This window comes from Lynx canadensis, chromosome A2 (genome assembly GCF_007474595.2).
Source record: "Lynx canadensis isolate LIC74 chromosome A2, mLynCan4.pri.v2, whole genome shotgun sequence".
NCBI lineage: Eukaryota > Metazoa > Chordata > Mammalia > Carnivora > Felidae > Lynx > Lynx canadensis.
Genome location: NC_044304.2, coordinates 130,056,996 through 130,073,651, shown reverse-complemented (window position 1 = coordinate 130,073,651; position 16,656 = coordinate 130,056,996). Strand labels below are relative to the sequence as shown.

General features: G+C 41.2%; 1 protein-coding gene across 1 annotated transcript in view; it reads left to right on the top strand.

Annotated features, from left to right (window-relative positions):
- Positions 1-9,445: 9,445 nt before the first annotated feature.
- The window catches only part of IMMP2L (inner mitochondrial membrane peptidase subunit 2), an 885,960-nt gene continuing 878,749 nt past the window's right edge, over positions 9,446-16,656 (top strand). The window contains 2 exon segments of the mRNA XM_030308243.1: positions 9,446-9,542; positions 9,880-9,952. The gene's annotated coding sequence lies outside the window, so the exon portion shown is untranslated.

The following is a 16,656-nucleotide window of genomic DNA, read 5'->3' as shown; positions in this document are numbered from 1 at the left end:
GAGGTCTTTGCCATTTCCCCACCAGGATTTAGCATTGAGCTGAGTTTACATCCACACTTGGCAGCAACCAGACTGAATAAAGTGAGGCTATAGTGTGTAGGTTTGTCACAAGCATTCAATTGGTCCCCACCCCTCCCCCTCCCCACCCCCAGCTCAGCAGGGCCTGGGATGGAGCTAAGCCTCCATCCCCATGCAGCACCAACAACACTGAACAAGCTGGTGGGAATCAAGTCTAGTCAGCGTTCCATTTTCTCCCTTAGCCCCTGCACCCACTGTTAGAGGGCCCAGTGGGTTGCTGAGCCTCCACTCCTTGAGGCAGGGCTAGTTGTTACTCTGCTTACTTTTACCTCCTTCTGGAGGTGTCCTCAAGGCCCAGTGCAGAATTGAGAGTTGAGATTCCACCCCAGTCCTGCAATAACAAAAGGTTGTAAATCAGCCATCTGCTTTCCCTCTTCCTGGTGGCACCCCCACTCAGAGGCAGCTACAGCTGTAAATGTCTTACTTCCTTTGGGATGGCGTCAGCCTCACCTGCCAACATTGACACAGCACGTGTGAGTGCTCCACTTCTGCCTGGGTGGTGTCAGTGGGGCTCAGGGGGAGGCAGAACATACAAAATCCTCTGCTACACCTCAACAGGGGGACAGCTTGTTTGAAAAAGACTAAATGAAATCCAGAGACTTATAATAGCCACAACATCCAGGATATAATGGAACATTACCCATGACACAAGAACGAGGAACATCACAACTTGAATGAGAACAGAAAATCAGCAGAGGTCGAAATCAAAATGAATGAGATGTTGGAATGATCTGACATAGATTTCAAAGCCGCCATCATGAAAATGGTTCAGCTAACAATTGTGAATTCTCTTGACACAAAAGAAAAAATAGAAAATGTCAGCAAAGAAATAAAAATTATTAAAAAAAAAAAGAACCACATGGGAATTACAGAATTAAAACACAATAACAAAATAAAGACCTTGCTAGATGGGTTCATCTGTAGAGTGGAAATGAATTGGTGAACTTGAGGACAGAGCAATAGAATTTACCCAGTCTGAATAACAGAGACAAAATAGACTGGAAGAAAAAAAAAATGAACGGAGTCTCAGGAATCTGTGGATGATAACAAAAGAACAAACATTTGTATCCTTGAAGTTCCAGAACAGGAGAAAATTGTGAGACGTAAAGTATTTGAAGAAATAATAGCTGATAACTTCCCAAACCTGGTGAAAGACATAATCCTGCAGATTTAAGAGGTTGAGCAAACCCTAAATAGAAACAATATCAAAAACAAATAAACAAAACAAAAAGATCCATGGCAAGACATCCCAATACTTCAGCAAACTAAAGACAAGTAAAGAAATCCTGAAAGCAGCCAGAGAGAAGTACTGTAGTACTTACAGAGGTACAGCAATTTGAATGAGAGCAGATTTCTCATCTCACAACAATGGAGTCCGGAAGGAAGTGGTCATTTCCTTTCCAACATTTTTTAAGTGTTGAAAAACAAGGATTGGCAATTCTCTATTTGGTGAAGATATCCTTCAGGAATGAGGGAGAAATAAAGACATTTTCAGATGAAGGAATATAGAGAATGTGTTAATTATATACTTTATTCATGAGCAATTTAAGTTGTTGCTAAATTATTTTGTATTGATTATTTCTACTAAATCCATTAACACAGTGTTTTCAGTTTTCAGAGCTAGCAAAAAGGGTAACACTTGTTTTTTTTTCTTCATTTCAACAAATTTTTACTGTGTGTAGTTTTATTTTGAATTGTTTCTACACAAGTAGTTATTATGGGTTGCTGGTTTGTAATCATTATCTGGCTAATTCATGAGAGAATGTAACCTATTCCTACAGATATGTCAGGACTGTCAATCGAAAGCCAATGAAAATAATTGGAAATGTTAGCACTTTAGAATGCCAGGCAACCCGTGGACAAAATGTGAGGCAGGCCAGGGACCTCCATGTCACTGTTCCTTCCTTCATAGATGTAAGGATTTGATCAACTGTTGATAAGATAGAATCATTTAGGAAGGCTTAGACAGTTCCATTCCCAAGAGATAATTTACATAAGTGATGACAAGAGAAAGGAATGAAAAAAGAAGAAAAGAAATGAGCTATTCTTTAGCCTTTATGTTTTATGCGGTCACCTGTTGTTTTCCTGTTTGCTGCTTTGTTATGTGTCTATAATAGAACAGAAGAACCCTGTCTCTTGGTGTACCAAATGAGAATGGCCAAGTGTTAGCTGGATGGCATCATTATTAATCATCTTGTATATAAAAAAAGGAGGTAGGTCACCTACATGTGAAAGAGCAGCTAGGACACATCCATGGAGCTTAATTTTTGATGCTTCTCTCTTATTCTAGTGGTCACCAGACCTTTAAATCCAACATGGATAGTGCCAAGCTATGAGCAGAAAATAGAGGGTTGAAAACATGTCTGATTGATTTTTATGTTGTAGGAGGTCTGAATCTTTACCCAATTTGTACAAATATCCCTTTAATTAATTTGGAGGAAAGGCAGAGAGAAGGAAGTCTTCTGTGACCGTTGATCAAAAATTATCCTACAACACTTAGAGAAAAAATACTGCTTCCGAAAATGTGAATCTAGATCATTCATATCTTCTGATCAGTTTGTGCACTGGGTGCTGACTATCCACAACGCAGGCTGAGCAAAGAGCAAAGAGTAAAGACTCTCTTTGGGGTTAAACAAAGTAGAAATATCCTGCTTAGAATCTGGCAAGGCAAAACAAGGCAAGGCTGACAGATTCAGACAGGAAGGAAGCAACAAGCCAGTTTTCAGATTCAAACAGTTTATTACTTAGTTAGATAGCCAAAGCAAGTGGAGCCACAGGTATCTTTCCCCTGGTCATTTACATGGGGTGACACTGAAGAAAGGGCCCAGATGACTGACTAACATGAATGATAAGACCCTCTTCATTTGAGAGCCAATGCTCTGCATCAGATAAGCAGTTTTATAGCCTGCAGCTATGCTCTAAGAGGGCAAGGTAGAAAGTTTCATTCCTCATCAGGACCCGGGAGGCAATGAGACACTGTCTCAGGACGGCCTTCCTGACGGACAGGGAGGCAAATGAGACCTGTGTGGCTGGTGGCAGCTCCTTACAAGCCTCCCATGATTTTGTGCTATGGGAGGATCAAAGGGCGTTCCACCAAGACTGAGACCAGCTGTGGTCAGGCCCTGCTCACTGGTCTGTGTGGAGGTGTGCAAGGTTGCCTGGGCACCATGGTAGAGCCATTCCTCTACATGTAGTTTCCACAGCCATTTGTGTGATTGTTATTTCGTTAATCAAAAATAACGACTTTGGCCTGAATAAAATTTCTGAGGTAAAAGATCAAGCAGAATTCCAGTAAAAAAGAAGCTAAATTAACAGCCAAGTCTTCACGAAACCTGAAAGTCACTGATTGGCTTAAATTCTAAATTGTTATAATAAATCATCTCAGTCACTTTATGAGACCCAGTTATTCACTTCTCTATTTCCACTCTCTTGCCCCCCACACCCAACCTTTTTCTCCACATGCTTGCCCCACTTTGTGGAGCAAATATTGATGAATAAATGACAGAAAGCAGGAAGAATCCAACAGAGAAAAACTGCTTGTTTTTTCTCCTCCTGATGGATGGTTCTGTTACAGTGCCTGGTGGTTTCATACAGCCTTCTTGAGATGCCCTGTGTGACCAAGCAATCAACTGTACACAGAGTTGCTCCTTGAGGAACATGCATATGAATTTCATGGTTCTATTTATAAGTGGATTTTTCCCTCATACAGTACAGTACTGTAAATATATTTTCCCTTCTTTATTCTTTTCTTTAAAATTTTTTTAAAAAATATTTATTTTTGAGAGACAGAGACACAAAGTCAGAGTGGGGGAGGGGGGAGGAGAGCGAGGGAGACACAGAACCTGAGGCAGGCTCCAGGCTCTGAGCTGTCAGCACAGAGCCTGACATGGCTCCAACTCACGAACCACAAGATTATGACCCGAGCCAAGTCTGGATGCTTAACTGACTCAGCCACTCAGGCGCCCCCCTTATTATTTTCTTAATAACATTTTCTTTTCTCTAGCTGACTTTATTGTAAGAATATAATACATATTACATATACAAAATTTGTGTTTATCAACCGGTTATGTTATTGGTAAGGCTTTCGGTCACTAATAGGCTATCAATAGTTAAGTTTTCAGGGAAGTCAAAAGTTATACACGGGTTTTTGACCCAGCAGGGTTGATGCTCCCTAACCCCTTGGTTGTCAAGAGTCACCTGTACTATGAAGCTATAACCAGCTTGTAACATGACACCTATATTTTCCTTCCTTCTGTCCCTGCCTCGCTCATCCTATCCCCTCACTCTTGTTTTTCTGGCATCCAAAACATTTTAGCACATACACTTTCTCTCAGGGACTGTTTTCTAGGAGATCTGGGCTAAAGCAGTCACTTATATTTAATTTTAAATTTGTATTATGAAAAATTTCAAACATATATGAAAGCTGAGGAAAAAGTCCAATGAACTATACATTTATCACCAGATACAATAATTTTTGTCACATTTATGTCATCTTTCCTTCCATCCTTCCCCGCTCGCCCTCTCTTTTCTCCTTCCTTCCTTCCTTCCTTCCTTCCTTCCTTCCTTCCTTCCTTCCTTCCTTCCTTCCTTCCTTCCTTCTTTCTTAAATGTATTTTAAAGCAAATACCAGCCAGTGTGTCATTTAACTTCAACATATTCTAGAATGTCTCTGAAAAGATGATGGACATTTTCTTACATAAACACAATGCCATTAATACACCTAATAAAATAATAGTATTTCTTTGATGTTGTCTGACAATAGTCCACGGTCAAATGTCAATGATTAACTTATAAGTCTTTTTACTGCTGTGATGTTTCAATCAGGACCCAAACAAGGTTCATACTTTACATTTGATTGCTACATGTCTTTAATCTAGAGCTTCTCTCCATCCTTTCCCTCTCCTTTTTGTGCTTTTACTAATTTGCTGTGAAGATGACATCAGTTGTTTTACAGACTGTCTTATACTCTAGATTTATCTGTTTTTTTTCTTTGTGGCATCATTTAACTTGTTCCCCTAACATTCATGTTTCCTGAAAGTCTGTGAGTAGGAAGTCGGTTTTAAGGCTTGATTAGATTCTGTTTTTGACTTTGTTTTGTGTTTGCAAGAACACTTCATGGGGGTGCTGTGTGCTTCAGATGACATCAGACCAGAAGGCACACAATGCCTGGAGTCCCATTTGTAGCAATACTTAGATTATTAGATGGAGGTAGTGACACCCTGATCTCCGTTTTAAAGTATGCCATTGATCTTTCATGAATGGTTTCAGCCATTGATGATTACTGACTGAATCATTTATTTCACAAAGGATTGCTAAATTTCGACTTTCCAATTCTGTTTTTTCTTTCACATTTATTATCAAAAAAAAACAAAACAAAACAAAAAACCCTTCCCCTGAACAGCTATTTGATTTCCTGAAATACAGCTCAGCAGGAAAGGCAAGGTGAGTAATAATACTTTTCCTTTCTTTTCTTTTCTGTAGAATAAGGAGATAGTGCCCTAGTTGCTTGCAAAAGTGTGCAATCAGTTGTTCTGTTTTTGTTGTCGTCGTTGTTGTTGTTGTTCTTGTGTTTGGCTTGTCATCTTTGGAGTATCATTAAGTGCTTATCGATTTTTATATATGCAATATGTTTAAAACAATTACATTCATTATTTTTGTTGGTGCTCAAGTTGTCCATTTTTGGCCAAAGGGATTCTGTAGTTTTGGTGTCTGTGACCTTTTGACACCCTTATTTGTTGTAAATGAATTCATTGTCTTCGTGGCACAAGATATTCCACACTTATCATCTAGATATCCTGCCCCAGACCTGAAATTAGACATTCCTCTGGGGAGGTGGTTTCTTTTTCTTTAGTTTCTTTTAGTTGGAAATTATATCTAAAAACCCCAAATGAGTGAATTACATTATTTTATTTGTACTAAAAATGAAAGCTTATCTATCTAAAATTTTATTTTAAGGCAGTAGTTTTAGAACCTGGTATTTATTTAGGTAATAAGTAAAACTGTAATTGCTTGTTTTATTTTTATTTTAATCTCACTTTAAAATTATTTATATAAAAGGAAATGCACACTTTTCATTATAAGTATACCTAAAATTGAATTAGTAACTGTACAACAATGTTTCACTTTTCCAGGTGGCATAATTTATATTCAAAATTTCCCAGAAAGTTTGAAATGACAGATATAAATGGAATCTCAAATGTTTTCATATGTATTCAAATAAGAATATCAATTTCGTCAGAGTTGGTATAGTAAAAGCTTTGAAAACACTTTTAGAAATGTGATGGTTTGATATGAGCTGTCAAATTTGAGTTTTAGCTTGGAATAAGTGAAGGGCTATAATTTCAAGTGTTAACAGAGTCTGGTGTGGGAAATGCATGATATTGAAATAAATAAATGCAATAATGCTATTTGGCATCAACTCAAAGTGAGATCAGAGGACACTTGGGATTACTGAGACCCTTTTTAGAGGCTTGCAAGGTCTTCCCTTTTTCAGCTATGAATTTGAGCAAGTGCTGCTTTTCTTCATACTATCTTAGCTGTAACAACGTATCACAACAGACTGCAGAAGCAGATATGGAAATTCACTTGTTTCTCTTAACACTGATGGTAAAGAGATTTGCAAAAAATGTAAAATCCATTTTTTCTAAGTTTTAAAAAATGGAGTCATTATTTTAAAAATGCTCATTATAGTAACATGTGGTGAGTTTATTATTTAAAAAATGAATTAAGCAAATATCTAAAAATTTTCTGTCTTAATTTTTAATACAGTATATATAGACATATATATCCCATACAAACAAAAGCTCTTTATAGTTCTTGTTAAGAATGTAAAGAGATCTTGAGACCAGAAAGTTTGAAAACCTCTTTGATATCTCACACTATTTGCTTACTAATTGTAAGTCTGTATGAATATAAATTGATTCGAATATAAATATATTCATAGAATTTGTAAATTTAATTATTTTGGGTTAACCTTACTTAGATACTTCCTTGAATATTAGACATGTCTAACCATAACTTAATTTTGTACCTTAGTTAGGAATGCATGTATGGTTTATTTTCTCTCTGATGACACTAATGCCAGCCACATGGAGGCTTGTTCTAATATAAGAAGACAAATCATTATATTTCAACCACACACATAAAGCCAAATATTCAGTTTAGAATTTAATTGATGGATTTAAAGAAAATGGGGTGTTCGTTTTTAATAGACTACTTTTTGTGTAGTTTCACAGAAAAATTAAGCAGGAGGCATAAAGAGTTCTAATATCTCCCCTGACCCCACATTTACACAGCTTTCTCAACTATCAATATTCCAGCAATAAAGTGATACATTTGTTACAACTGATGAACCTACATTGACACATTATTGTTACCTGGAGTGATGGTTTCCATGTGTCACCCAGATAGTATCATAGAGAGTATTTTCACTGACCTAAATCCTATGTGCTCTGCCTATTCCTCCCCTGCCCTCTTGCCCCTCAACCCTTGGCAACCACAGATCTTTTTATTGTCTCCATAGTTTTACCTTTTCCATAGTGGCCTATAGTTGGCATCATATGCTATACTACACAAGCCTTTCCAGATGACCTCAGGTTCTTAAGCACATTTGATGAATCTTAGTGACAAAGTCTGGTCATACTTAGCAACACTTTTTGTATGTTAATTAATTTGCATTATAATAAAAATCACACATTCCTGTCTCCATTGTTTATTCATTTACATTCCAATTCAGACTGTCAGCTCTTAATGGCCAAGAACTCCCTCTATTTAATTTGATTAATCATCCAAATTGATTTTTAATTATTAGTGCTGCTAACCTAAAAAATAAAACAGTTACATTGTTAGAAAAATGGTTTATTCAGGAATAGCAGAGAATTGCAATTTGGGATATGCAAGCTATAGCAAAAAACACAGGCAAATGCAACAAACAAAGGAGAGGATTGTTATTTTATGATGAAGGAGGAGTCAGAAGGGTTGTTTTGAATGTAAGTCCACTGGAGAAAAGCAAGAGTTCAGGATGGTAATGGTTTCTTATTGGCTGGGTTGCAAAGGTAGCCTATTTGTGGTAGGAAATGCAATGTACAACTTTCTCTGTTAAGGACTGTCGTTGATGATTCTTTCCTGTGGAGGATTGCTCTGTTGGGGTCTGTAACTGACGTGGTGTGGGTGGTACAGCTGCAGCCTCCCAACTCCACTTTAGTGAGGTTTCCCTTTATTGATTTTCACAATGCCAATAGGACCTAGTCCAATTTATAAATAGGTTCTCAGTGCTATTTGATAAAGGTGGGACTCCCATGCAGTTAAGTGCTCATGGAATTAAATCCTTAAGCATTGGCAGAGAAAAGCTTGCCCTACAGTAATTATTTCAGTGATGAATGAGAAAAACTACAGAGTTGGCACATACCCTCTTTGCAGGAAAGCAATGTTATTCTCAGGAGACTCTAGGAGTTTTAGTTATCAGGTGGTTTGAGTCTCTGAGTAGGTTGTTAAACCTTTAGAATTAATTTTAAGCTAGAGTCCCAGAGCATCTGGTACTAACATTTATATTAAATGATTTGAAAATGCACAGAGTAGTTTGTCAGCATTCGGAAGAATGAAAAATACAACAATAATAAGGCATATAATTGGGGGAGGGATAAAAGAGAGAATAAGTGTTTTATATCTGTTTGGTAGATCTAGGTTCCACTTTCTTTGTGGGTTGTCATAACCCTGTAAGTTGAAGACAAACGCTTAGGAATGAAATTCCAGCTTTCCCAAAGTAAACCACCTGTTTTGGATTATTCCTTTTGGCTTGCCTAGAAATAGTTTCCCTGTGTGCACTTTAGTAGAAAAAACGCAATAACGGGAGTCCAGAAGGGGAGCACTCAAAAGGCTCTTTGCCACTGTAGCTGTGCACTCCAAGCCGCTGCTGGGGTCTCCGTTTCCTGACCTATTTGAAAGGGGGGGGTGCTGAAGACACAGTTTCATAGAGTTTCAGCTCTCTGTCGTCCTCTCTGCCATTAGTACGGTGCAGAACTTCGAGTAAGTGCTCAGTTATTGCTTGCTGAGTATTATTTTTTAATCCGTTGCAAATCCATACCGGGATTTGGGCCTAACCCAGGCTGGCGCTGCCGGGGGGCGGTGGGAGGGGGAGGAGGCGGCACCGGGTTTCCGCGGGGGGCGGAGCTTCGCGCAGCTCCCGCGCGCTGGGGGATGGGGGCGGAGCTTGCCGCCGGTGGGGGGCGGGGCCAGCGCGGGGACTTCCCCTGGGCTGAGCTGCGCAGCGGGTGCGGAGGGCGGGAGCGCGGTGGCGGTTCGGGGGGCTCTGTGAGGCTGGCGGGGGTGGGCGGGCGCGCAGCCGCCGACCCCTGGTGGTCCCCCGGGCTTGGGTCCTTTCCGGAGGAGTCGGCTGCAGGCGGGGAGGGAATTGCTGGGAGGCTGAGAGCTGCTCGGCCGCGAGTCCTGTGGGGTCGCGAGCATGTGTACGTGCGCGTGTTTATCTAAGGCCCCGCGCGGCGGCCGGCACAGTCGCCTACCCTTTCGGCTAACTATGGTGGCTCATCGGCGCCTAACGACGGCGACACGTAGCCGGGAGGCGGCTAGCTCCTCCCCGCCAAGTGGGCACCCCTAGATCGCGCCCGCTCCTTGTCATCCCCCCCCCCCCCCAGAGGGGACAACTCCGGCTCCAAGCCCTGGCCGTGAGGGAGCGCTGTGGGGACGCGCTGCCCTGCGCCTTGAAGTGTTGGGCAGGTGGTGGGAGTTCCTGAGGCTTCAACATCAGGATTTTAAAGCACCTGTCTCTGTCATTTTTACTTTTAGGGTTTTGGCCAAATTGGGCGAGGGCACAAAATAACCACTTACCCCTTCTCACCGAGGAAGAACGGGAGAAAGGGTAAGTAAGGAATGATCAGGGGTGGAAGGAGCTAGGACTATATAAGAGAGAGCAAGGGAGACAAAAATCGAGAGCCAGAACTGCCCCTGGGGGATGTGGGGGCCAAATTCTACTGTTATCATCAGGAAACCGAGGCCCACCTTCAAGGCTCACACACTCCAAACCCGAAAGTTTTCTCAGGCCTAGAGCCTGTAGAGCTGGCTGGGAACTTGACAGCTTGGCATAGATCCCTTTTAGTTACTTGACCCGACAGCTTTCTTGTCGTTACCCTTCCCGTCTTTGGAACGTTGGTCTTGCAGTTGTCTGCCTCCCCACCGTGGCGCTCTCTAAGCTAGCTTTGATTAATCCCCCAGACTGTAGTCATTAAACAATCATGGCCCTGCTTGATTACTGACAGGGACCCACCCACAGATTTTTTTTTTTTTTTTAAGAGACTTCTGTAAAAATTCTTTAGAACGCCAAAGGGTAAAAATAACAATATCATAACGGTTGAAATTCTTTTGGGATCTTCTCTCAAGCTCACAGAGGAAGGTTTTGTTTTTGTTTTTGTTTTTGATTTTCGATTTTTGGCGTGGGGGTGAAATTACCAGGCAGGGCCATTTTTCCTTGACTTTGATACCCCTTCACAAATACTCTCTTCCCTTCTGAAAAGTGGCCAAACAGCACACTGAAACCCTCAGAGGTTTGCTGTGATTTTCAGTGTGGTGTCTTACACTGGTTCTTTTGTGCAAATCACTTGCCATCACTTGCCATCCTTCTGCCTTCTTACTGGAATGAAACACAGCTCCTCTCAGAACATTGGGAATGCCTTATGCATCCTATGTGTCCCATGTAAACAAGTGTTTTCAGTTAGTTAAAATTCAGGTTAGCCCCAAGCAAGAATGTAGCAAACCATTCTGGGATACTTACACAGGAGAGCCAGAATTGCCTTCTGTGGCAACTTGGCCCTGCCTGCCTGTACCCTTAACCTGCCTTCTTACTTGTCTGTGTATATGGCTCAGATAGCCATATACATAATGTATGAAAAACTAGAAAATAGTTGTTTATGGATGATGGGTTCATTCATTAGTGCAGTGGATATTTATTTATTATCTTTTCCTACCAAACGACCGAGCACTGATGGATAAGTTGGATGGTAAGAATGATGAGCCTGTGTTGGAGATGGCCATTTGGGGCAGGCCTTTCATCAGTTTTCTGTGGATTTTCAGAATAGTTAAGTGTTATTGTAAAGACCTTCCCTATACTATTGAGCTTAGTCTATACAGTGTTGTGGGTGGACAGTGCTATTTTTCTGCCTTCTAGCACGTTCAGTGGTAAACTTTCAAGGATTACTGACGTGGTGATTTGTGTCCTTTTTTAGAATAGTGTTGTTACTGGACAGAGAATCAGTTCTGAACTCAGGTTAGGCTGCTGACTGCTTGAAAATCAATACTTGAGAGACAGGTGATGGTGGCAAAGGAAAGATTGCTTTATTGAGGAAGCCGGCAACCTGGGAGGATGGTGGAGTAATGTCTCAAAGACCATCTTCCCAGTCCAGGTGCAGCTGGAGAGTTTTTAAGGGGAAGGCGTGAAGAATGGGAGAGGGGGCATTCTGAATGCCACATTCAGGAGAAGCTGGCGCCCAGGCGGTTAGTTGTGTGTCGACATGACCCTGAAGAGGCTCGTTGGCATCGATGGCAGCTGTTTTCTAATGTGATTAGGTGTTATCTTCTGGGAAGGTTTGGTTCTTCACTCCTCAAGGCCAGCGGTTTGCAAATCTCCAGGAAAGTAGGTTAGTTTGGCTACAGACCAACGGACTTAGGTCAGCAAGCACGAAGGGCATAAGCTTGAGGCAAGTTAACCCTTAAGACTGGTTGGAGTGCTGTTACAGTGTTATAGTCATTTTCCAGTGTAATAAGTGTATTGTACCAGTATAAAAATTACATGAGGATAATGGTTTGAATTGTTGCATAAAGATAATGTAAGATGAGAAAATATGGAGAGAGTTATGGGGGATTCACTTAAAGAAAGTAAGTACTAGGCTGGTCACCTGTATGAGTGTCTGGTATATTTAACCTCATTTTTTTTTTTTTTTTTCAACGTTTATTTATTTTTGGGACAGAGAGAGACAGAGCATGAACGGGGGAGGGGCAGAGAGAGAGGGAGACACAGAATCGGAAACAGGCTCCAGGCTCTGAGCCATCAGCCCAGAGCCCGACGCGGGGCTCGAACTCACGGACCGCGAGATCGTGACCTGGCTGAAGTCGGACGCTTAACCGACTGCGCCACCCAGGCGCCCCTATTTAACCTCATTTTTTATTGAAGATGACTTTTTCTGGTTACATAAGGTTAAAAATGAATCTTGCAGGGATATGAGAGATGGAAAGCAAGTCTCTTTTTTTTTTTTTTTAAATTTTTTTTTTTTTCCAACGTTTTTATTTATTTTTGGGACAGAGAGAGACAGAGCATGAACGGGGGAGGGGCAGAGAGAGAGGGAGACACAGAATCAGAAACAGGCTCCAGGCTCCGAGCCATCCGCCCAGAGCCTGACGCGGAGCTCGAACTCACGGACCGCGAGATCGTGACCTGGCTGAAGTCGGACGCTTAACCGACTGCGCCACCCAGGCGCCCCGAAAGCAAGTCTCTTAAGAGCCTACTCTTAGAAGAACCTTCTCAACAGTTTGTGTCTATTTCTTCAACTATTTGTTTCATGATTATATGTTACTATTTGGCCTTCTACCTCTATGTTCTTGTCTGTGTACCAGGCCAATCCTCCTGTAGAAGTGGCATGGCTTTTAGATTCTTTTAGACATTGGCTTGAGTCCTGGCTCTTATCTCATAAGCTCTGCGACTTTGGACCAGTTAAAACTTTGCTCCCTAACGTCTCACCTGTCAAAACAGAACAATGAGTATATTTAAAAATGTGTGAAAAAACAGCGTCTGGCATATAGATACTAACTGTTAACTTCCCTCCTTTTTTATCTGGTCACCCATCACATTCTTCATGATCTTCTTTGATATTTAAGTAAGGTATCTCGTATTTCACTTTCCTGAAGGTGGATGTTTGCATTTTCACAGTCACCACTTGTTATATCTGATCCTAGAATTTCTGGGACAAGGAGTGACCCTTGACGTGGCTTGAATTCCCCCTACGAAATCATTCCACAGCTATGCCTATAGAGTGTCAGCTTGAAAAATGAAGGGAAAGGGTTTCTATAAATGTGTTTATAAAGCTCTGACACTGTTCCTAACGTGGGAAAGATACTACCACCGCATTTAGCTGAGTGCTTAAATTTAGGATTTCTATTTCAGAAATGTCTTTGGTTTATAAGAATTACAATAAAAATACTGATGCTACATGTCCAAACTGTCATGATTTTGCCAAGTTGTGGGTTTAATATACAGCTAAGCTGTGTATTTAGTGTATCTAATACAGCTCTGGAAGCCAAGAAAGACAAGTCCACAGACATCAGATTTTACACCAGACATCTGGCTTCACTTCGCTAAGGAGTACATTTTGTCAGTAGATTAGAGGCCTATCAGCTCTAGTTGGTGACACTGTATCATCAGCTCTGGTCTGTAGGGTTTAGTGTGATGTTTTATTCAAATGACAGCACACGCTAAATGGGCACCTGGTCAGAAAAGCACACTTCCCACAGGTTTGTTCTGGTGTTGTTGCTCTTACAAGTTAACGAGGTAAAATAGTTTCTATCCTTGGTGATTTTTTTGTGGGAAAATATATTCTTGTATTCCAGAAATTCATTTCCAAGTCCATTTTTGTTTGCAGTGTTGAACGGTGTGCTTACAGAAATCGAATAACAAATAGACTTTAGATTTCCAGATCAGGACCCCAAAAAGCTATTTTAACTCATTGTATGCCCATTATGTATCAGTGGTACTATAGACTCTAGCCAACATTTATAATAGGGTTTTGGAGAATAATATATTCTGAGTTCCAGTCTAGAATAGCGGAACCACATCCCTCATTTTGAGGCAGTCAGGAATATAGAAATACTCTAGATGCTATAACTTCTGGGTTTTCAAGTAGGCTCTGTGATTGCTTAGCTGTGATCTTGGATACAAATTCTTTACCTGTAAAATGGAATAATTGCTCATGATTATTGTGAGATTTAGTGAGCATTTGTAAAGTAGCACAATATCTGGTTCAAAATTAGCCATCAGTAAATAGTAGCTTCATTTCTTCCCTCTCGGTCCTGGTCACAAGAACGAAGGTTACCAACCCCCTAACCCCCACCTTCGATCTCAGAATAATCCACTGGCAGGATTTGTGGCTCCAGCAGAGAGACATTACCCCTGGAATCTGGAATTTAGTAGTGGGGGCTGAGAAAAGGCTATGGAGAATAATGACAAAAGGGAGGAGTGGTGAACTCACAGAGGAAGGTGCCAGTTTTTGCTCAGTCCATGGACTTAGGTTGATGAATTACTTGACTCGTAGAAAGAACCACCTTTATCTCTGGCCTTTCTGTTGATCTTTTGTCAGCTGCTCCATTGGAGATTCTTACCTCCTTATTGATGCTTAGTCCAATTATAGTTTCTTTCTTTCTTTCTTTCTTTCTTTCTTTCTTTCTTTCTTTCTTTCTTTCATTACCTTGCTATTACCTGAATAATCATGTATTTCTATTTTTTTTTTTTTTTTAATGGGTGGGACTTAATAATAGATGTCTGTACTTCCTAAAGATCTGGTCTTTTTCTTTGGCTTAAAAATTTAAAAATTTTCTTTTTATTTTTTTTTAATGTTTATTTATTTTTGAAAGAGAGACAAAGTGTGAGCAGGGGAGGGGCTGAGAAACAGGGAGACACAGATTCTGAAGCTGGCTCTAGGCTCTGCATTGTCAACACAGAGCCCGATGCAGGGCTTGAATCCACGAATCATAAGATCATGACCTGAGCTGAAGTCAGATGCTTAACCAACTGAGCCACCCAGGAACCCCTGATCTGGACTTTTTCTATACTTGAAATCCAGTTGATCTTCTTGTCCTGTCATTAACCATTTTTTTTTTTTTTAAACTATATGCCATGTGCATTGAACTAGTGCTGAGGCTATAGAGATGAAGTCACTGTCCTTGATCAAGGATCTTATAGTTTAGTGGGACAGTAGACATCTTGGCCAACAGTTCAAATATTGTGTACTATTTGCCATAACAGAGGTATAAGTGCAAAGGAAGGCTAGCAGGAGCTCTTGATCCCTGATGGAAATGTCACGGGAAGATTTTAGCAGTGGTTGTGTTTTGAACTGAACCTTGAAAGCGGAGTAGAAGTGGGCAGGTTGACAAGCAGGAGAGAGCATTTCCACATGGGGCTCATAGCCTGAATAGTTGTATGGCATTACGGGGGCATGTTGCGTTCATGGAACTATATATAGGTCAGTTACATTAGGGCAAAGTCAGGAGTGAAAGGAGATGAAACTGGATAGCTAGGTCAGGGCATACTTTCTATGCCACGTGCGGCATTGTGAGCGACATGAAAGGTCACCTTGAAAGCAAAGTGCCGGGTAGATTGGGGGTGGAGTGAGGTGCTGGGTGGGGATGTGGCAAGACTGGAGACCTGAGCAGACAGTGTATTAGTATGGATAATGGCAACTCGAGAGCTGGGACAAGGCTGGAAACTTAGAAGTTTAGGAAAAATATTTAGAAGGAGGGGAAATTGGTTCATCTTCATGACTGAATGTAACAGAAAGGGGAGGGTGAGGGTGCTGGAGTAGCTGCTAGATTTCTGACTGGTGAGAGGGTAGGGAGAAGAGGAAGCAGCTCTGGGCGGGGGGGGGGGGGGCAGCTGTTGAGTTCAGGCTGGGACAAGTGATTAAGGAGCTTGCTGGACATGTCCTTGGCGAGTTGGGACTGTCTAGGAGGCCATTGGATATACGGTCCTGGAGTGTCACAAGAGACGTGGAGGCTGCAGAGGCAGATTTCTGAGTGCTTACTATGTGGAGAGTAGTTGAAGGCATGGGTAAGGACAAAAGTGCTTAGAGGAACTGCATAGAAAGAGAAAAGGGCTCAAGGTAAGTTTTGGAGAATACTGAATTTTTTGGGACACACCAAGACAGAAGGGGAGTGGCCAGAGAAGCTGGGGGAAAAGAGAAAGCAAAACTTTTCAGGCCAACTTGCAGAGTTTCAAGAAGTAGAACCCAATTAAAACTGTAATGCTATGAATCATCAAGCATGATGAGGATTGTAAAGTAGAATCAATGGCTCCGTTGGTTTGGTGGGGGCAGAAAGTACACTGCGTGGGCAAAAGGAGTGAATAGGAGAGGAGGAAGTGAAGAGAGAGTAAGTATGCCTGGGCCCTTTCTCAGAGATTCTGACTTCACTGGTCTGCAGTCCAGAATTTTCAAAGCTCTAATATGTGTCCAAAGATGAAACTCAGTGTGGCAGGCTTCTTTTTTTGAGGGGAGAGACAGCATGTATGTATATTGAGAGGAAGGGGGCCCACAGACAGGGAAGTGTTGAAAATATAATTGCCTGTAATCACGGTTCTTTGTTATGCTTTCTAGTGAATGAAAATCAGGTTGTCGCTGTCTTTGCCTAATCTCCCCTTTAAAACAAACAAACAAACAAACAAACAAAAAAATGCATACCTGACCCCCACTCTTGAATATCCTATTTACCCTTTTTTTTCCTTGTCCAAAGTTCCACTGATAACTTGCTTTCACTGCATCTGGCCTTTTTTCACTTACATTATTCTCTGACCTAATCCAACTGTGGGGG